Here is a 22,666-nt window from a genome sequence, read left to right as displayed (position 1 = left end):
TTCTCCCACCACCAGTCCTGACCTCAAAAATATCCTCTGAATTAATCCTGTGGAATCCTTTTAGCAATTTGAATGTCTCAATCATATCTCCCCATTTCTGCCTATCAACTAGTTTTTGCAACCCACAAATCTTCAACCTGTTCTCATATAGTTCATTCCATAGACCTGCTATCATCTTAGTCACTCGCCTCTGGATCCTCTCCACCTCCTCCCCATCAAGAAGGAACTGAGGTGACCAAATCTGGGCACAGTAGTCGAGATGAGGTCTTATCAGAGCTCGGTACAGAGGTACAATAACTTGCTTGTCTCTGCTCGTCAAGGTATTTTTCAACAACCAAGTGAGTTGATGAGCTGATTTAGCTACTTTCGCAATGTGCCCCCTAAACTTCATCTCCCTATCCACCAACACTCCCAAGTCCCTGGCCTCATCAATCTCTTGGAGTACAGTTCCAGGAAAGGATCTGAGAGGAACTGTTCAGTTGTTTGCTAATGATTCAAAGTTGGGTAGAGCAATAGTTAATACAGATGATGTCAAAATTTTGCAGGATGATTTGGATAGATTGTTAGACTGGGCAAAGGAGAATGAATGTCAGTTTAATGTGGCAAAGTGTGAAGTTTTGCATTTTGGGGTGAAAAGATTACTAGCTGTATACCACATTGGTGGAACTGTACTGCAGGAAATTGATGAAGCCCAAGACTTGGGATGTTAGTGAACAGGAAGTTAAAGTTTAGGGGGCACATAGCAAAAGTGGCTAAAGCACATCCATCAGATTACTTGGTTACAGAAGAATACTTTGACATGTAGAGAGGGGTAATATGATTGAGACACAAATTACTGAGGGGTTTTTATAAGTTTAATTCAGAAAAAATTTTCAGGACAGGTCTGGTGGGGGGAGAAATAGGGACCATTCATGGAAACTAAGTAAGAGTGTAGTTAGCAAGGATGTTAGAACTAGGTTTTTGCTTGGAGGGTAGTGAATGAGTGGAATAGGGAGCCAGAGTCTGTTGTGGGTGCCATGACTGTGAATGAGTTCAAAGCAAAGTATGATAGATACTGCATAAATGTTGGATAGTTCTTGACAAGTTCTTTAGGGTCACCCTCAATGAATCTAAGTGTTCCTTGGAGTAGTCTGTAATAATAATTATAATTATACAACTGTGTTTACTCTCTGGAGATTTGTCATTATTATTATTATTTGACACCTCCAGGGAGCCCAAAGACTCATTGAGGGAGAGTGTGCCAACAGCACCGAACGATGAGTCTTTGGGCTCCCTGGAGGTGTCAAATAATAATAATAAGGACAAATCTAAAGGGAGTAAACACAGTTGTATAATTATAATTATTATTACAGACTAGTCACAGGTCGTCTTTTGGATTCTACCCCTTCCAACTACTAACCACATTCAAACTTACTTAACTGAGCCATTAGTAGCAGAGGCTGTACCAATTGACCAACCTTTGCCAGCATGTTAATGAGATATCAGAGAGTAGTTTATTCAGGGGTAGAGTCCAAAAGACGACCTGTAACTAGTGGTGTGCCGCAGGGTTCTGTTCTTGGACCACAACTATTTAATTTGTTCATTAATGATATAATAAAAGATCTGAGAGGAACTGTTCATTTGTTTGCTGATGATCCAAAGTTGGGTAGAGCAATAGTGCATGCACATGATGTCAGATGTCAAAATTTTGCAGGATGATTTGGATAGATTGGAGGACTGGGCTAAGGAGAATGGATGTCAATTTAATGTGGCAAAATGTATAGGGTTATGCATTTTGGGGTGAAAAGATTAGCAGCAGTATACCACATTGGTGGAACTGTACTCCAGGAGATTGACGAGGCCAGGGATTTGGGAATGTTGGTGGATAGGGAGATGAAGTTTAGGGGACACATTGCCAAAATTGTCAGGACAACACAAAGACTTCTGGAAATGATGCAGAGGACACTGACTTGTAGAAGTAGAGAGATCCTTGTTCCATTGTATAAGACTTTGATTAGGCCACACATGGACTAATGTTCACAGATTTTGTCAACTGGTTTTCAAAAGGATGAAGAGATGTTGGAAAGAGTCCAGAGGAGACTGACTAAGGTAGTTTCTAACATCTGGAATGTCAAATATGAGGAAAGGTTGAGGAAAGATGTAATTTACAGAGTCTAGTGGATAGGAGGAAGAGGGCGATATGATAAAGACCTACAAGTTAGCAAGGGGTTGTTATAGAATCAATGTTGGAGAGGTTCTACAGAAAACTGGGAGATTAGGGGAGAAACAGAGGTCATCCTTGGAAGCTGTATAAAGAGGGTGTGAGTAGGGGAGTGAGAAGCAGATTTTTTGCATGCAGAGTTGTGAATGATTGGCTTGTCTGAGAGTGTCTGCAGAGGATTTGAGTGTGTTTTAATGTGCGGTATGATGAGCTGTGTGTATGATAAAAGGACCCCCTAGATGAGTCTTTGCCTCCATGGGGGTCTTGGGGTAATAATAATAATAATAACAATACCCCTTCCCCCCTCTCTTCCTGCTATTCATGAGGCTTTTCAATGCAATTTACATTCTCTCAATCTGTCCTTGTACTTCAAATTCCAAAGACCAGTGACTACCTTCGTGAATCTTCTCTGGACCCTTTCTAACATATCCTCATCTCCAGGAAAATTCGGTGGCTGAATCTGTGCACAATAATCCATGTGAGGCCTGATCAAGGCCTTATACGGTGCCATCATAACCTCTTTATTTCTGTATGTTAGGGTGCTCCACATCATTGCCATTATCTGATGTGACGACTTCACAACTTGTGCAGTGTGACTCCTGAATTTCTGGTTCTTGTCTGCCACCACCACCACCAGTATTACCAAGTCTCTCATCTCCTCTGAAGTTTCTCCACAAGTGAATACTTTGCATTCTTCCATTACTTACCCAATTTCAAAACTTTACTTTTTGCATTAGAGCCTCTGTAGCTCAGTCGGTATAGATGAAGCCTTTTGGTCGGAAAGATCTGGTTCAATTCCCATCCACGACGTGAGAAACCTTTATCTGGTCGCTATTGACTAAAGGTTAGCTAGCTGGTCTGATATTGAGGTGGAGGGTTTTTTCTCCCGGAAACTCTGTTTATTCATCCCACCCACCCACACACATATATATATATACATACACATACATATGATGTATATATATACATACACATACATATGATGTATATATAGACAACACAGTATGATGAGCTGTGTGTGTGATTAAAGGAACCTCCTTGATGAGTCTTTGACTCCATTAGGTCTTGAGGTGGTAATAATAATAATATATCTGCAGATAAAAGACACTCCTGGAATAAGGATTAACCAATGTATTCTGTAAGATTTCAGTTTTGAATACATGCACACTGAAGTGTTTGTCTATGCATGAGTGTAAATCAGGAAAATCACAATCCTTTGCAACACTGAATTGACAGTTCCCTTTACATGCTATTTAATGCAATCTATTCAAGTCTTGTTAGGTCATAACACCTGCTTGACTCTGTATTGCTTTCCCTAACTTTTTATCATTTGGAAACAGCTGCATATCACATTAAACCCATCTCAATATCATTAATATACAAATTTAACAACAATGGTCCCAAAACTAACCCCAGCTGCACACCACTAGGACTTTCCACTTTCAGGATACCACAACCCCATATACAACTTTCTGATATCTTTTTGATAGCCAATCACTGGTCCAACTCAGAAGTGTGTTATCCAATCTCATCTGTTTAAACTTATTTAACAGCTGTCACCTGGCAGTCTATTAAAAGCTATTGCAAAATTCAGTACACCACTGTATATGCATCTCCCCAAGGTATTTCTCACCTTGTTATAGTACATAAGTAAGTTAGTAAAACATGATCTTCCTTTCAACAAACCCATACTGATAACTGCAGAGAATATTTCTGTTATCAACCCATTTGTTTATCCTACTTGTCACCAATCTCTCTAGTACCTTCACAGATTGGCTTATAATTTGAAGATACAGCCTTATCACCACCTTTATACAATGGAAGAATTTTATCCTCCTACTACTCCTTTACTCCTTATTAAAGGAATGCCAGTGCTACTGCCAATTCTCTGGAACATTCCACTTAAGATGTGTGGTGATATGTTTTCAAATCCTATCACCTTATTGACATCATGGTGATGTCAATACTCTTTCCATTCTATAGCTCCAAGCTGGCTTCTATTCTCGTCATAATCACCAGCCTTATTATTAGTTTAATATTCCTCAAATACCTCCTGCTCATTCACAATTAAACCATCTTCTCCTATGTCCTCTGCACCTTAAGTTCTTGATGATTCCATCCTGATCAGGATGAAACACCCTTATCATTTTATCACTGAATACCTCAACAATGTCTTCTGCAGCAGTTTCTGTTCTACTGTTTTCATCCATTAACATCATCTTACCATGATCATTGTTCTTTCTATTTACCATATATCTAAAAAACTCTGTGGTGTTTCTTTGCCTGATTTGACAATTTCTGCTCATACTGCACTTTTGTTTTCCTTACTAACCGAATAGTCACCCTCCTGGCTTGTTCTTTATGCTCTTCATGTGACTGATTATTACTATTATTCATCTTGTACTGCCACCAAAGTACCTTCTTCTTTCAGATTTCATGCTTAAATCCCCTCATTTATTCATTTGTCACCTACCTTATTTAGCTTTTTGACCTTCGGAATAATTTACACATTGATGCTGTTATGTATTTCTTTGTCAGTCCCCAAGCAGCATTTATTTCCTTACTACTCAACTCCTCTTTCCATGCTATAGCTCCAAGCTGTCTTCTATTCCTGTCGTAATCACCAGCCTTATTATTCCACACATATCCTTCCTTCATAGAATTCTGCATATGGCTAGCCACAACCCAGGTGATTACTTAATGTCGCTCACCAACTGGAGGAAAGTGTGAAACCTCACTAGCAATTACATCCTCTGTTAAAACTTACGATCCTCACGTGCCCTCCTTTATGTGCTGCGCGAGATATTTATCTCACAAAAACTTGAGAAATTTATTTTCATTAATCCCAAATTCTGTCCTCATTCCAATCTCTATCCGTTTAATGGAAATTACCCATAATAATTATCCTTCCTTTGTTCACTAATCCAAGTTGTTTATACATTTCTTCATCGCCACCCACCATTCCCTGGCATATAGCAACATCCAACCAAATGTTTTCCTGTCAACTTCTACTGTACACCTAACTGTCTCATTACCGTTGCCACTATTTCCATCTTTCATGTCTGCATTATGTGGACATAATTCCCTTGCTGTGATCAGCACCACTCCTCCTCTCTCCCTTTTCTTTCTATCCTTGCAAAAATACTGTATGCTTCCATTTCTATTCCTGTCAGGATATCGTCTTCATTCAACCATGTTTCACCTATTCCAGTGATTTTTGGGATGATAATTGTTACACAAAGCAGACTTCATTATCTTTGCAGGTATTAATGAAAATTAAATGGAGGGGTTATGTTTTCACCATTTGAAACTGATAAGATGTTGATATGACATTAGATTCTTTTTAAGATGTAGTATTGAACAAAGTGGCTTAATTTCTTGTAAGCAACACACGCACACACACACATGCACGCACACACACAGCTTATAGATGTTAAGTTTTAATATTCCTAGACCATAAATAACGAAGACGGAGAGAGAGAGATAGAAATATATAATTGTTGGGTGGGAAATGACAAAAATGTTTTTGCTTGCTTATTGATCTCAAATTGGAAAGGATGATACAAATTAAGAAAACATTTTATGTTGTTACGGGTACAGCTACAATATTCAAAAACCCGGCAAGTTAGGAAGCTCTTAGAACAAGGAGGGTTCTTTAAATAATAAAATTCTCAGTCTCTAGGGACTCAACAGCATTGCATAAATCCACCATTATTGTTATTATATGCTTGTTGTATGTATGTGTGTGTGTATATATATATATAGAAAGCAAACATTAGAAAGCAAACATATATATATATATATATATATATATATATATGTTTGCTTTCTAATGGAGCTCTGGCACACCCAATTCCATGAAGAGCTTCTGTTCTGATCAGAAACATACTACCACGTTCAGGGTAGCTGACGTGTTAAGAGTTGCACTCCAGAATCTCGTTGAGAAATATGTTAAGAGGATACATGCTACTGCATCTGGGACAGCCGACACGCCGAGAATTGCACTCCGGAATCTTGATGAGAAATATGCTACGAGGACTCTCAACATACTTCAGCTAAACATCAGTGCCACTCAAAAAAAAAAATGGAATAGCTTAAGAACATTTTATACAAAATTACATCCACATTGCATCCTTACAAGAAATGAAACTAAATCAAAATCTGAAGCTTCAAACCCAAAGGCTATTCAACATTAAGGAACGACAGACCTGATCGTTCTGGTGGAGGTCTAGCTATACTCTTACGGACCAAACACATTAAATAGAGAAATTGTATCAACTGCAAACAGCAATATAAATAGTAACACAGAAGCTCAAGAAGTCAAGATATTTCTACCAAAATGCATTATTACAATAGTCAATGAGTATCACCCAGATAAAACAGATTTAAATACAGAACTTCCTAAGCAACTAAGTCAAACAATGTCAGATACAAATATCCTTTTAGGAGATCTAAATGAATAAAACCCAACTTGGGGCTTCCCACAACTAGATCGAAAAGGAGCACAAATAGAAGACATAATTGATGATGTAAACCTTGAGATCATAAACAACAAGCAAAATACACTCTTGTCAAAAACAACAGACACACTGCAACTTACCCAGTGGAAAATACCAAAGAATGCCATCAGTGATCATAGACCTATTATCACAAGCATTAATTTGCAGTTAGACCAAAAACCACAGACCTCGAAACTTTAGAAAACAAATTGACCTAAATACACACAACTATTAGAAACATGTTGCACTGGCACACCCACTAGTAAAGAACTTGATAAGCAACTACTAGAATTAAGTAACACATACAGAGAGTTGCAAAAAATTACATTCCCAGAGGACTCAGGAAAAACATTTGTGTTCTATTTTAGAAAGATCATAATATTAATGTTATCATCACCGAAAGAGATGTTATCAACGAACAGTTAAAACAAAATAATACAGAAGACAACAGAAAGAAGTTAATAGAATTAACTCAAAACATAGAAGATGAAATTTCGAACTGCAAACAAAAAAAGTGGGAAGAATTCTGTAGACTGGATCCAATAAAAGACTCAACACTGGAACATCATCAGATCATTAAATAATGCAACACCTCTATATACTGATCACTCTTCAAACACAGTTTCCTCAGGAATTAATACAGCAGCAACAAACAAACAGATGGCAAATTTACTAGCCAAACATTACTACAATTCAACAATTCAACTACAATTCAACAAAGAACACAAAACATGCAGGAAAATTGCAAAACATCTGCTAATTCAATCCAGAACCCATCCTTCTGAAGACATCTTTACTCAGGACCTCACAGTGAAAGAATTAGAAACAGCAATTAGTCAAATCCTGACAAATCACCTGGAATTGATCTTACCTTTGGGCATATGATTAAAAACATGGGAAAAATAGCCCAAAACTGCCTTCTGAAGATATTTAACATATCCTCGAATAATACAGGAAAACTACTAAAATTCTGGAATACATCAGTCATTATACCCTTACTAAAACCTAACAAAAACCCTAGTGACTGTGAACTAAACGAAAAAATAACACATATGAGACTTATGAATTGGCTCTTAGAAAAATAACAACATTAACTTATACCAAAGTGCATACAGGTCTCAACACAATACAGAAGATAAATCATTTTATCTTTGCCAGTTGGTCATAGATAGCTTTTAAAAAAACCTCCAAAGAAGACAACAGCAATATTCTTGGATATATCACAGTTGCCTTCAATCGTGTTTGGAGACAAAAGGTAATAAAAATTGCGTACGATACTGGAATAAGGGGGAACACATTAATTTGGATTTCAGATTTCATGAAAAGGAAGAAAATTGAAAGTAGAGGTTAATGGAATTTATTTGAACTTGCATGGAACTTGGGCTGGAATCCCACAAGGTTCTGTTTTAAGCCCACTTCTATTTATCATCTATGTGAACAATATATATCCTTACATAAGGATATGCAACCACTTGGTGAACCAGGCCGGCCTGGTTGGCCGAGTGGTTAGTGTATCCGCTCTCCAGCCAGAAGTCTGCGGGTTTGAATCCCGCTTGGGCATGGATGTTTGTGATTGTCTTTGAAAGCACTAGTGGTGGTAGTCGGCGGTAGATGGCATTGGTCATTGGTGTTAGATGATGAAGGTTGGTGGAGTAGTGAGACGAAGAGTTGTAAAGTTGATGCCCTCTCTCGATGATTTTCTGGACTCCCTGGAGGTGTGATATAATAATAAATGACAAAAATAGCATGCTATGCAGATGATATAGCAATCTGGCACATAAGCAGTAATCCTCAACAATCTGAAAAAGTCCTAAATAATTCAATAAAAGGCCTAGAAAGATGGGCAAAGGAACTTAAATTACAGATATACCAGAATAAACAAAACTGAGCATCTTTTCCACTGATAGAAAAAATAGACACAATTGCAACCTTCAAATCAAAATATATAATATCAAAATTGAAAAAACAGAGTCTCCAAGATACTTAGGCCTAACTCTAGATACTGAACTGAGATTTACAACTCTTATTACAAATATATGTAATAAAGTGCTTAAAAAATATCATGTCATCAAAATCTTAATATCATCAAAAGGCTGTGTGGAACAAAGTGGGTGCAAAACTGAAGACACTCAGAACTACACATATGACACTCATATGACCCTCTATGGAATATGCCTCATCAATCTGGGCTCCAGCTTATACTAGCTCAAAAGAAAAACTTGACAGAGTACAATCAAGAGCAGTAAAAATTATTATAGGTGCAGTCTCATCCACAAATAATTTAAAACCTCAACAAGAGTGTGAACTTCACATACTAGAAGATAGAAGAAAACTCTCCACAGTTAAATTCATTAACAGAATCAGGAGCCAACAATAGGATCATATCTCACTAAGGACTTTCGATACCTGGACAAGAAAATCTAGACTAAAGAGATCATCTACTTTATAATATGATCATGAAATTAGAAAACGGATTGACTTAGAGCACCTGTTCATTGAAATAAGCAAAGAGCCATTCTTTTCCACTATTTTACCAAAAAACACAATGATAAACTTAAATATTCTAGAACCTTGTTCAAATAAAGGATGCACAGCAAGAAAATAAAAGGACTTGACACTATACATCACTGAAATAATCTAAACCATATCATTGCCTACACTGATGGATCATCTGATGAAGCTCTCAACCAAGGAGGTTCAGGGGTTTTTTGAACCCTACCTGGAGGCGATGAAACTGTCATCACAACTTCTTCTTCTCTTCCGTCTAAGACGGGTTGAGTCTTCTCTTGAGCAGGATCTTCCAGTCTTCTCTATTCCTTGCTGTTCGAAAAAGTTCCTTATATGTTCTGCATCCCGAGATGTTCTTTATTAATTTCAGCCAGGTAATTCTTGGTCTTCCAGGTCTTCTTTTTTCATTTGGAAAAGTATTGATTAGGATGTTAGGAAGTCTGTCTGCGTCCATGCGTACAGTGTGTCCAAACCATCTCAGTTGTTGTTTTCTAATTTTTTCTATTATTGTCTTTTTATACAATAGTTCTTGTCTGACTTTGATGTTTGTTTTCTTTTCTATCCAACTTGTTTTATTTATTTTTTTTAAGCATTTCATTTCAAATGCCAGCAGTTTTTTCTCCTCTCTTTTTTTAACTGTCCACGCTTCTGCTCCATAGATGACTATTGGTATAATTATTGCTTCATATAAATTGAATTTGGCTTGTTTAGATATCTTGTTTGTTTTCCAGATTTTCTGTAATTTTCCCATGGTGGCCCATCCTATCGCTATACTGTGTTTGATTGTTTTGAGTTCATCTATTGTTTCTGTTAGTTTTGATCCAAGGTATATGAAGTTGTCTACTTGTTCTATTTGTTCTACGTTTAGGGTGACTGAGATGGTAATTCTGTTCCTCCCTATTTTCATCACTTTTGTCTTTTGTATATTTATTGTCATGTCATATGTTTTACAGGTTTCGTTTAGCTTGTTGATCAACTTTTGTAGTTCATTTGGGGTTCTTGCAAGAAGGACGAGATCATCTGCATATTTGATATTATTTATGTTTAAACCGTTGACATTGATTCCAGGCTCATTGTCTATTGCTTTCTTTACAACTTCTTCTAGCTATATGTTGAATAGGCATGGGGATAATGGGCATCCTTGCATTACTCCATTTTGGATCTCTATGGGTTCTGTTGTTAGTGTGTCCTTTTTAATTATTGCATTTGTCTTAGAGTAATATTTTATCAGAAACTGTATTATATATTTGTCTATTGCTTTTTCTAGTAGAATTTTGAGAAGGATTTCTCTGTTGATGTTATCGAAAGCTTGTTTAAAGTCCACAAAACAACAATATAGTTCTTTAAGGTCTTCCCAGCTGAGCTCTGCTAGTTGGTGCAATGTGAAAATTTGGTCCATTGTTGAATAGATTCCTCGGAAACCAGCTTGTTCTATGCCTATCATTTCTTCGTAGGTGTTTTTAAATCTATTTTGTATAATTCTTATGAATATTTTATAGGTGTGAGGGAGCAAATTGATTGGTCTGTAATTTCTGCAGTCTCTTTTGTCTCCTTTCTTGTATATTGGGATGATCTTTCCAGTTCTCCAGTCATCTGGGATCTCTCCTGTTTGTAGTATTTTATTGAATAGGGTTGTTAAATGTTCTATTGATATGCTTCCTCCATATGACCACAGTTCAGTAGGGATAGTATCAATGCCTGGTGCTTTATTGTTTTTCATCTGTTTTATTGTGTATCTAACTTCTTGTAAAATTTTTGGGTGATCATTATTTTCTTCTATTGTTGGCAATGTAGTTTTGTTTCCTTGGTGGAAGATAGTCTTAAAATGGTTTGACCAGATTTTTCTTATATATTCAATATTCCCGGTTTCAGTCATCTTGTTGTTTATCATTGTTACTGCTTTTGCTGAGAATTCCTTTGTAATTTCTCTTACAGTATCATGGAAGACTTTTAGGTTGTTTTGTTGGTATGCTTCTTGGCATTTCTTAGCTTTTTCTTCTAACCATTTTTCTTTGGTTTTTTTGCATAGGTTATCAACTTTATTTTTTAGTGCTCTGTATTTTTCTCTATTCTCTTCATTGTTTTGTTGGTTTACAAGTATCTTGGCCTCTCTTTTCTCTTCTATGGTAGCTATGATTTCTTGGGTTATCCACTGTTTGTTTATTTTGGGTTTGGAACCTAGAGTGTCTTTTGCAATTGATAACACTGTTTCTTTTTCTTCTTCCCAGTATTTTCTGCTGTTCTGTAAGATGGAGGGTTTTAATTTCAAGCACATCTGTTCTAAAAATCGACTTCTGCTTGGGCTATCTTTTAGTTTTGATAGGTTGATGTTTTCTTCTTTTCTGATATTATTTTTCCTGTTGAATTTTATCTTCACTTTGGCAGTTAATATTTCTTGGTCAGTGTCAAAATCAAAACTTCTTAATGTTCGTACATTATTTACTGATCTTTTCCATTGTTTGTTTATGATGATATAGTCTGTGCAGTTCTTTATATTACCATCTGGGGATGCCCATGTATATTTATTATTAGGGCGTTGATAGAACAATGTGTTTGTAATCATTAGATCGTTTGCTTTACAGAAGTGGAGTAATTGTTCTCCTCTGTCGTTAAGCTCTCCTTATCCAAATTTCTCCATCGCATCTTTTTTGTCTGCTGTGAACTGTCCTATTTTAGCATTAAAATCTCCCATCACTATCATGAGTTCTCTATTTTTGGGATTATCTATTTCCTGTTGTAGTTCTTCATAGAAATTTTCTATTTCTTCCTCTGAATGGTTACTGCCTGGTGCATATATTTGGATTATTTTAATTGTTTGACCTTTTTTCTTTTGCTTGAAGTTTGGCTGTTATTATTCTAGGAGACACTGGGTTTATTTTAATTACTGAGTGTGTAAGTTTCTTTTCAATTAGTAATGCAACTCCTTCTCTGTGTATGTTATCTTTTCTTCCTGAGAAGTACAGTCTTCCTTCTGGTAAATCCATGAATCCATCTCCGCACCAATGTGTCTCTGATAAACCTAAAATACTCCAGTTCAGTCTTTTTAAATTTTCCTGGACTAATTGTAATTTTTCAGGTCGGTATAGTGATCTTATGTTGAGGGTGGCTACATGTTTCACATCCTTGGCTGACCACATTGCTGATTTCTCACCTACTCTATGTGGTCTTTGAGTAGGCGCGTTGGTTGTAACGTACGCAGTAGCACTATCTCGGTTTGTAGACTTTCTCCTGCTCGCATAATAATGTAGCCAGCTTGCCATGCCTCTGCTACATCCTTTGGTCCACGGCTCTTTATTCTTTATTCAGAGCAACCCATTTGGGTTTCCCCCATCCGCCACCCGGGGGACGCTCCTTGTAGGAGTGTGGTCTCCCCCAAGCGTGGTCACCCTCATCAAAAATACACATATGAATTAACAGCCATACAAACATCTCACAAGTTCTATCCTCAAATCGAGTAATAAACATTACAGAAGGAATAACCATCTACAGCGACTCAAACTCTGCACTTGGGACATTCAAAAATGGAAAAACAAACCTTGCACATGAAATTCATTAACTACTAACAACTTTAAATTTGAAAAATAAGAATACACTGCAATGGATACCAGCCCATGTAAATATTGAAGGCAATGAAAGAGCAGACAGATTAGCCAAAGAAGCAAGATACTTATCTCAAAAATTTCACCCACTATCACTAACTGATGTTAACTCTGTTGCCAAAATAAGATTGTTAAAGCCAACTATCAAGAAGAAGAATGAAATCAGTGAAATTAATGAAAATAGTGAAATAACCACAATCATCACTAGATTAAGGATGGAACATTTTAAAGGTATGAAAATTCAACCAGATGGTAGTCGGAGCTATGAAACATGCAGGAACTGTCCAGGAGTTGAACTAACACCTGTCCATATCTCTTCTTGTCCAGTAATTGCTGCTTTTCTACAGAAAATTGATAATAACCCTATAGAAAAGCTTTACTCCATCGAAGTTTAACAGATTGCCAAAACAGTTCTAGAGATCCATGGTCATATCTAGAAGCTCTTCAACGGACTTGACAACAACATATATTTGTATTAAATCAATTCTGCATTGTATAAGTACTTTGATTGCTGAGTTTTGTTTTCAAAATTGTGTACTGGCAGATCATTCTTATTTGCCTTTAACTCTTATTGGTGGTAAGTTGAAAAAAAAAAAAAAAAAACCATGAATAATCCATCTCACACCTACTATATACCTTCTCACCCTTGAAATACATTTGGACATTGCAAACTATCAAAAACTAGATAGTTTTTGAAAATCCCCCAAGCTGCATTGATCTCTTTTCCAGCTAACTCCTCGTTCCATGCTATACCCACATGCTGTCTCCTGAGCTCTTCATAATCACCCCACCTCCCTCTTGTAGTTCCACATATACCCTTTTCTCACAGAGGTCCTCACACTGCTGGCAACCACCCAGGTAATCACCTCGTGGTCACTCTCACCAATTGGTGGATGATTTGACACCTCATTTATAATTACATCCTCTGATGAGATGACCAAATCCAAGACCCTCAATCCTCCTGTGCCCTCTGTTACATGCTGTCTGAGGTAGTTATCCCTCAAAAACTCAAGAAACTCATTCTCTTTACTTCTAGTTGCTATCTCTTCATTCCAGTCTATATTGCCATAATTAAAATCGCCCATAATGATCACCATTTTCTAATTTGTTTGGCTAATTTGATTATTCTTTCTTTTAGGGTTACATGGTGATCAGCACTCATATTTGTAGATTTAGGGACTCAAAAACACGTGTTGAACAGATTATTTTATTAATTACAAATAAAATAAAACTTGATGTTTCGACCTCTATATCGAGGTCATCATCGGAAGAATACAACTGTATACAGAACCAAGCTACATGCTCATGCTTTCTATACCAGTAAACTAAATCTAGTAGTTAATAAATCGTTTTTCTAGCCTGACCTCTAGTGATGGAAAAGAAAACCAAAAAAAAAAAATAAATAAATAAATAAAAAAAATAAAATATATATATATAAAAAAAAAAAAAAAAAAAAAAAAAAAAATATATATATATATATATATATATATATTATAAATAGATAAATGCAGCTACAATAAGCTGTTAGAGTCCTCATGTATTAATATTCTGGATAGTTACAAAATGATTTCTTTCAGTTGCTATTGAATGTTCTAAACACTTCACCAGGTCACCAGGTTGTCTTCTTGTAGTGGGAATTTTTTCTAATGCTAGTTTAGGATGTTATACAGGTTATAGATGAGTCCTCCATATTCTTGAAATGGTGAGGCCATCATTTTTGTTGAGATTTGGGTTGTGTTTGAGCATTTCACAAGACTCTTTAAATTTTCTCTCAAACCAGGTTTTGGTGCGGTGTAGGGACTTGGTATTTTTCCAGTCAATTCTATGGTATGTTTGGAGTGCATGGTCATGTGTGCATAGAATTGACTGGAAAAATACCAAGTCCCTACACCGCACCAAAACCTGGTTTGAGAGAAAATTTAAAGAGTCATGTGAAATACTCAAACACAACCCAAATCTCAACAAAAATGATGGCCTCACCGTTTCAAGAATATGGAGGACTCATCTACAACCTGTATAACATCCTAAACTAGCATTACAAAAAATTCCCACTACAAGAAGACAACCTGGTGACCTGGTGAAGTGTTTAGAACATTCAATAGCAACTGAAAGAAATCATTTTGAAACTATCCAGAATATTAATACATGAGGACGCTAACAGTTTATTGTAGTTGCATTTATCTATTTATAATATATATATATATATATATATATATATATATGGCGTGCTTAAGGGTCAAAGCTGTATAACTGAGAGGAGACCTCCACATAGCCTTTAAAGGAATGCGGAGAACCGACCAGGGCTTCTGACCTAATGTCCAATCCTCACCTTCTCGTGGTGCACCCTGTTGGGTATCTACTTTGATACTGAACGAACGAGGATGGGCTGGCAATTTGGGATTTAGCCGACCAAATTGTATTCTTATTGGTTAAACCAAAATAAAAAATGATGGTACAACATGACAAAATTTCATGCCGGCTGGGGCGTCGCCCGGTTAAACAAGGCCCCCGTTGTTTTTGCCAGGGAACCAGGGCGAACAGCGAAAAGTCAGCTACTGGAACAAATCTGAAAACAAACCCCAACTCAACATCACCAGAGTTAAAGATCGGTACTATCAACGTAAGAAGCCTGAATGGCAAAGAAATGGAGCTAGCTGAGGAATTAGATAAGTACCAGATTGACATAATAGGGGTGACTGAAACAAAAAAGACCAAAACTGGTAAGATCTTTCTGAGCAATAAATACAAAATGTTATATTCAGGCAATAACAATCAAGGAAAAGAAGGAGTAGCCATAGTATTCAACACAAAATACGAGGCTAATCTTCTTGAATGGCAGTCAGTCTCAAGTAGAGTAATGTGGGCAAATATGAGAATGGGGAACTGGACAATGAGACTTATTTGTGCCTATGGTCCCACAGAAGGTTCTACTAAGGTAGAAGTGGAGGAATATTTTGAGGCTTTAGAAAAAGCAACTGACACAATGAAAAAGGAAAAGTTGGTCCTTGTTGGGGATCTAAATAGTAGAGTAGGAAATGATTGTGAGACATACAAAAATATTTTGGGAAAATTTGGAGAAAAGAGCAAAGCTAATAATAATGGCAAATATCTGTTGGATTTCTGCTCAGGACATGGACTGGTTATTACTAACACCATGTTCCAACATAAAAATGTGCACAAATTCACATGGAGAGAAGAGGCTAGGAATAAGAAAAGTCTCATTGACTATGTTATTGTTGATAGTGATGTTTTCTCCCTGGTGCAGGACACCAGAGTGTACAGAGGATTTGAAATTGGAAGTGATCACTATTTAGTCTTGAGCAGGATAAAATTGAATTTCATATTGAAAAGAATATCATGTAAGAAAGTTTTAAAACGAATAAAAGTTGAGCAGCTCTCAGATGTAAACTGTAGACTAAAATACAGAAATATTATTGAAAAGAAAATGAAAGAGTTTGAGAACAGGAATCAAACCTTGGATATTCAGTGGCAAACTCTGAAGGAAACATTGATTGATTCTGCCAGAGAGGCATGTGGTGAGGTTGTGTGCAAAGATAAAAAAATCAGAACTCCCTGGTGGACACAGGAAGTTAAAGAGGCAGTGAAGGAAAAGAAGAAAGCATATCAAAAGTTCCTGGCAAATAAGTCAGCTTTTACTCTTACAGAATACAGAGACAAATGTAAGAAAGCTAAACAGTGTGTAAAACTAGCTAAACAAAAGTCATGGGAGGACTTTGGCAAGAATATAGAAAATAAATATCAAGAAGGTGGCAAATTATTCTGGAGGTTGTTGAAGAAGCTTAGGAATGGAGGAAAGAGTGCTGTAAAAGGAATTAGAGATGATAAAGGTGAAATGAAAACAGGAGAAAAAGATATCCTTGAAGTATGGAGTAATTACTTTGAAAAACTGCTAAATGAAACAAGCAGTGATGACAGCACAGTGATAAAAAACACTGACCAGGCATGCAGTCAGGAATACATATCCATACTTGAAGTAGAAAAAGCCATCAAAGGCTTGAAATGTGGAAAGGCAGCAGGAGTAGATGATATTCGACCAGAAATGCTGAAGTATGGTGGTATAAGAGTCTTACAGTGGCTGCACTGCATAGTTCAGAAAGCCTGGACAGAGGGACGAATTCCCGATGATTGGAGTAGAGCTCTCATAGTACCCATATATAAAAAGGGAAATAAAACTGAATGTGAGAATTACAGAGGTATTTCCCTACTGAGTGTTCCTGGCAAGATCTATGCAAGTATACTTGAGAAACGGTTGAGAAGAATTGTGGAAGAAAAGCTTGGTGAAGAACAAGCTGGATTCAGGCTAAATAGAGGCTGTCAGGATCAGATCTTCACTTTACGGCAAATAGTGGAGAAATCATGGGAATATAACAAAGAGCTGTATTTATGTTTTGTCGATTTGGAAAAGGCATATGACAAGGTGCCAAGAGAGAAGCTATTCAATACGCTGCAGTTATATGGTGTCAATGGGGCATTATATCAAGCAATACTTAGTCTTTATTTGAGATGTGAGTCAGCAGTTAGAATTGAAGGAAGTACAGGAAGATGGTTTAATGTTAAATCTGGTGTGAGACAAGGATGTACATTATCCCCTCTGTTATTCATTATCTATATGGATCACATTATGAAGGAATGTGGTATTAAACCTGATATCAAAATTGGAGATGTTAATGTCAGCTCTTTGCTTTATGCGGATGATGTTATACTTCTAAATAAATCCGCTACAAGTCTGCAAGATTCTCTGACTAAATTGAATAGCTGTTGTAATAGATATGGTATGAAGGTCAGCAATAAAAAGACAAAGACAATGAAAATAGGCAGAATCATTGAAAATGTCAACTGTGTTGTGAATGGAGAACCTGTGGAACAAGTAAAACATTTCAGCTACTTAGGCACAATTTTTACTGAAGATGGTAAACTAAATATAGAAATAGACAACAGAATCAGCAAAGCTGGTATCGTGGGAAGTCAATTGAATAAATTCATATGGAATAAGAAAGAAATTAGTCGGAACACTAAATTAGCTGTATACAAGACTGTGTTCAAACCAATTTTAACTTATGGATCTGAGAGCTGGGTCAGAAGTAAAACACTTGACCAAAGACTAGAGACGCAGATATGAGAGTCCTGTAGAAAGATTAGAGGCGTGAACAGATGGCATCAATGGCAATATCATATTAAAAATGAGGATATTAGGAAAGAACTTGACATTGTCAGCATCCAGGAATGCGTTAGCAGAGCTAATCTCAGATGGTATGGTCACTTAAATAGAATGGGAGAGGAAAGATTAGCAAAACAAGTGTTCTCTGCCAGGTTGGCAGGAAAACGACCCAGAGGAAGACCAAGATATAGGTGGATTGATACGGTACAAAGTGCCTTAGACGATAGAAATATAAGATCTGATAATGTTGGAGTCTTGACAAGTAACAGACTGATTTGGAGGAAAATTGTAGATAGGAAGTTAGTAATGATGTAATTTTTTCATGTAGTACTGTCATATCCTGTACACCCCTTGAGGGCACATGGCAGGAATTTGATGATGATGATGATGATGATGATGATATATATATATATATTTTTTTTTTATATATATATATTTTTTATTTTTTTTATTTTTTTATTTTTTATTTATTTATTTTTTTTTGATTTTCTTTTCCATCACTAGAGGTCAGGCTAGAAAAACGATTTATTAACTACCTAGATTTAGTTTACTGGTATAGAAAGCATTCGCATGTAGCTTGGTTCTGTATACAGGTGTATTCTTCCGATGATGACCTCGATATAGAGGTCTAAACGGCAAGTTTTATTTTATTTGTAATTAATAAAATAATCTGTTCAACACGTGTGTTTTTGAGTCCCTAAATCTACAAATATAATTTGATTATTCATTTCATTATCACCACCATCCACATTACCTGGTCTCTAACAACATCCAATCAAGTATTTGATTCTATTCACCTCTATCTCACACCATACTGCCTCAAAACCACTGGCACTATTTCCCTCTTGCATCTCTACTTTGTATGGACATAACTCTTTCTTTATCATCAATAGCACTCCCCCCTCCCTTTTTACCTATTCTATCCTCACGAAACACGTCATATCCTTCTATCTCTATTCCTGTTAGGATGTCGTCTTCCAATCATGTCTCACTTATTCCAACAATTTTTGGGTGAACAGATGCAATTAGTGCAACCATTTCATCTGCCTTGTTTCTTATAATTCTAGCATTTGTATACAAATACAATAGCTCATTTCTGGATCTACTATGTAGATCCAGAAATGAGCTGGATTTCCATGCTTGACTGGGGCCATTTCCCTTTCTGCTTATTCATTTTAGAACCCTCTTCAATTCCAATAGTTTCCTCTTGATCCCAGGTCATACCATTCTTTTCCTGTCTACACCTGCTCTCACATCCTCTTTGAGCATCCACCTTTCTCACTCTGTGTATCCCTGTCCACCCTGAGTCTCACATTTTCCTGTACCTCTTGTACACCCATTCTCTCATTTCCTTTACTCATGCCACTCACTTCCCCATTTATAACCACCTCTTCAATCTCTCCTGTCATACTCTCCTGCTCTTCCAAATCACTTCACACTTGATCTGATTCATTCTCTCTACTCACTTCTCTACCTTCCAGCAGCAGTCTCTCAAAGCGACTCACACCATAACCACTCAAATGCAGTCCATCGCTCCCATACATTTCACTTCATCCTTCAAACTCATTCCACACATTAACAAACTGCACTCCACTCTCCTCACACATTTCAGCCAACATATTTAATTGTGACTTCATGGAGAGATTAAGAGCAGTTGATGATGGGGAGGAGAGACTGACTGTAAGTGAGCAAGAGGTGTTTGGGGAGTTGAGTAAACTAGATGTAAATAAGGCTGTGGGACTTGATAATACAAGGTGTTCGGGATAAATTTGACATATTTATAATTAATTATATTTTTCCGTAAGTTACATGTATTAACACACACTTCTCTTCATTTAAAAGTTTGGACCCTTCTTCATTCATATACAAGATGTCAGAAAGGATGGATAGCTGGAACCCACCTGAATCATGGAAGAGAATAACTTGTATCATGATGATTCGTGCCCGCCATCAAAATAAGGATATTACGACTGCTGCCCAATGCTCCCTGAATACAGTAAAAACAATCAGGCATGAACTAGAGACTTGCAATGGTGACTACGAGGATGTAGCAAGAAGAAAGATCCCTAGCAGACGATCTGATTGCGTTCGTACAGCAGAATTCCTCGCAAATCTGCAGGAACAGGTGTTGAAGAACCCTGGCATTGGAATTCGGGCTTTGTTCGTGGAGTTGCTAACTGTAGTCAAGCCCTGGATAACAAGGGTAGCCAATGGTAGGCCGTATGTATGGCAGCAGGATTCGGCCCCTTGCCACACCTCTGGGAAAAGTCAAAAATGGTTGTCTGAAAATTTCTACGACTTCACCAGTCCAAATGTTTGGCCTCCAAACTCCCCAGACCTTAACCCCATGGATTATTTTGTATGGGGCGCAGTTGAAAAAGACACCAATCGCACTTCCAGTAATACAAGCCCAGTTAATGGATAAAATTAAAACAGTTTTTGCGGCCCTTCCCAGGGAGACTGTAGCATCAGCTTGTTCGAGGTTCCGAAGCAGAATTGAAGCTGTGATCGATGCTAATGGTGGTTATTTTGAGTAAATCTTGTTGATAGTATTGTAATTAACTCTGCCTGTAATGTTTTTTTGTCAATTCATTAAATTTAATAGATACAAAGAAGATTTTCTTTTTCCTTACGAAACTGTCAAATTTATCCTGAACACCCTGTATATCACCGTGTATTCTGAAGGAATGTGCCAGAGAGTTGACACCTGCCTTGACATATTTTTTTAATACGAGTCTTGCACTTGGTCAAGTCCCTAAAGAGTGGAAGGAGGGCAAGATTGTGCCACTTCATAAAGGAGGTGATCGAACTCAAGCATCAAACTATAGGCATATCTGTGTGTCAGGTGTTGTGGTTAAGTTGTTGGAGAAGCTTGTGAGAACTAGGATCCAGATTTGGGTTGACAACAATGGTATAATCTTTGATGGAAAGCATGGATTTGCTAAAGGGTGGTCGTGTTTTAGTAATCTACTTACTTATTACAATAAAGTGACTGCTTCCTTGGACAGAGGAGAGGGATACACAGTAATATACTTGGATTTTGCAAAAGCTTTTGATAGAGTACCTCATGATAAGTTGACAGTCAAACTAGAGCAGATGGGGTTGGATATTAGATTAGTGCATTGGATTGGAGACTGGCTATCTGATAGGTATCAACAAGTTGTGTATGAGGGTGCAATATCCAGGAAAAGGAAAGTCACTAGTGGAGTGCCTCAGGGATCTGTTTTAGGGCCATTCCTATTTAACTTGTATATTAATGATATTGGCGAAGATTTGGATGGAGATATTCAGTTGTTTGCAGATGATGCAAAGTTGGGACGAACCATAAAGAGTAGTGAAGATGTTGTGGCCTTGCAAGAAGACTTGAATAAATTGAGTGATTGGGCAAGCGAATGGGGATGTGAGTTCAATGTTGCAAAATGTAAGGTTTTAAAATTTGGAAAACAAAAATGGGATGCAGAATTTATGCTTGGTGAGAATATATTATTGGAAGTAGAGGAAATAAGAGATCTGGGAGTGATAGTGGATAAGGATCTAAAATTTAGGGGACACATCGTCAAAATTGTGAAGACAACACAAAGACTTCTGGAAATGATGAGGAGGACACTGACGTGTAGAAGTAGGGAGATTCTTGTTCCATTGTATAAGGCTTTGATTAGGCCACACATGGACTATTGTGCCCAGATTTGGTCACCTGGTTTTCAGAAGGATGAAGAGATGTTGGAAAGGGTCCAAAGGCGACTGACTAAGGTAGTTTCTGACCTCTGGAATGTCGAGTATGAGGAAAGATTGAAAAGATGTAATTTGCAGAGTCTAGTGGAGAGATGGAAGAGGGGAGATATAATAGAGACCTACAAGTTGGTAAGGGGTTGTTATAGGATCAATGGTGGAGAAGTTCTACAGAGAATAGTGGGAGATCAGGGGAGAACCAGAGGTCATCACTGGAAACTGTATAAAGAGGGTGTGAGTAGGGGAGTGAGAGGAAGGTTTTTTTCGTGCAGAGTTGTAAATGATTGGAATGCCTTGCCTGAGAGTGTGGTGTCTGCAAGGAGTTTGAATGTGTTTAAGACCCGGTATGATGAGATGTGTCTGTGAGATAAAAGGACCTCCTAGATGAGTCTTTGACTCCATGAGGTCTTGTTTAATAATAATAATAATAAATATCATTCATAATCCTTGCTCTCTGCCTCATCTCACCACAGTCATACCAAGGCAACATGCTTACTACCCTTCCTGTCAGACTATTCTCTTTTATCCTTCTAAGCAGCCTCCTGATATCCATTCTGAAGTGCTCTTTGTCAAGTCTTTCTTATCTATTAAAACCATCAACTCCTTTGCTCGTTCCTTCCGAATATCCAATGCTTCAATCACTCTACTCATTTTACCACCTGGAAAACATACCTTATGCATCCTATCATCCAGTACACCTTTAATAATGGGGTTGCCATACAACGCCACTTGCTCGTCTTTCGTTAACTCTTTCGTGCCATCATGATTTGTTTTAATCGTTTTTACTTTAATTTTCTTAATTTCATTCCACATCCATTTCATCTCTTGCCTCATCCAATCCAATTCAACTTCCCAATCTCGAAATCACATTCTCTCTATCATTCGACCCTTTCTTCTCACTTTCACTTTCATTCATTCTTTTGAGTTTCTGTACTTTTAGTTAATGCATTAT

Source organism: Typopeltis vanoorti, chromosome 14, assembly GCF_054136105.1.
Source record: "Typopeltis vanoorti isolate ZY-2024b chromosome 14, IOZ_Tvanoo_1.0, whole genome shotgun sequence".
NCBI classification, from domain to species: domain Eukaryota; kingdom Metazoa; phylum Arthropoda; class Arachnida; order Uropygi; family Thelyphonidae; genus Typopeltis; species Typopeltis vanoorti.
The sequence above is the reverse complement of the archived record's forward strand: the minus strand, read 5'-3'. Positions refer to the sequence as shown.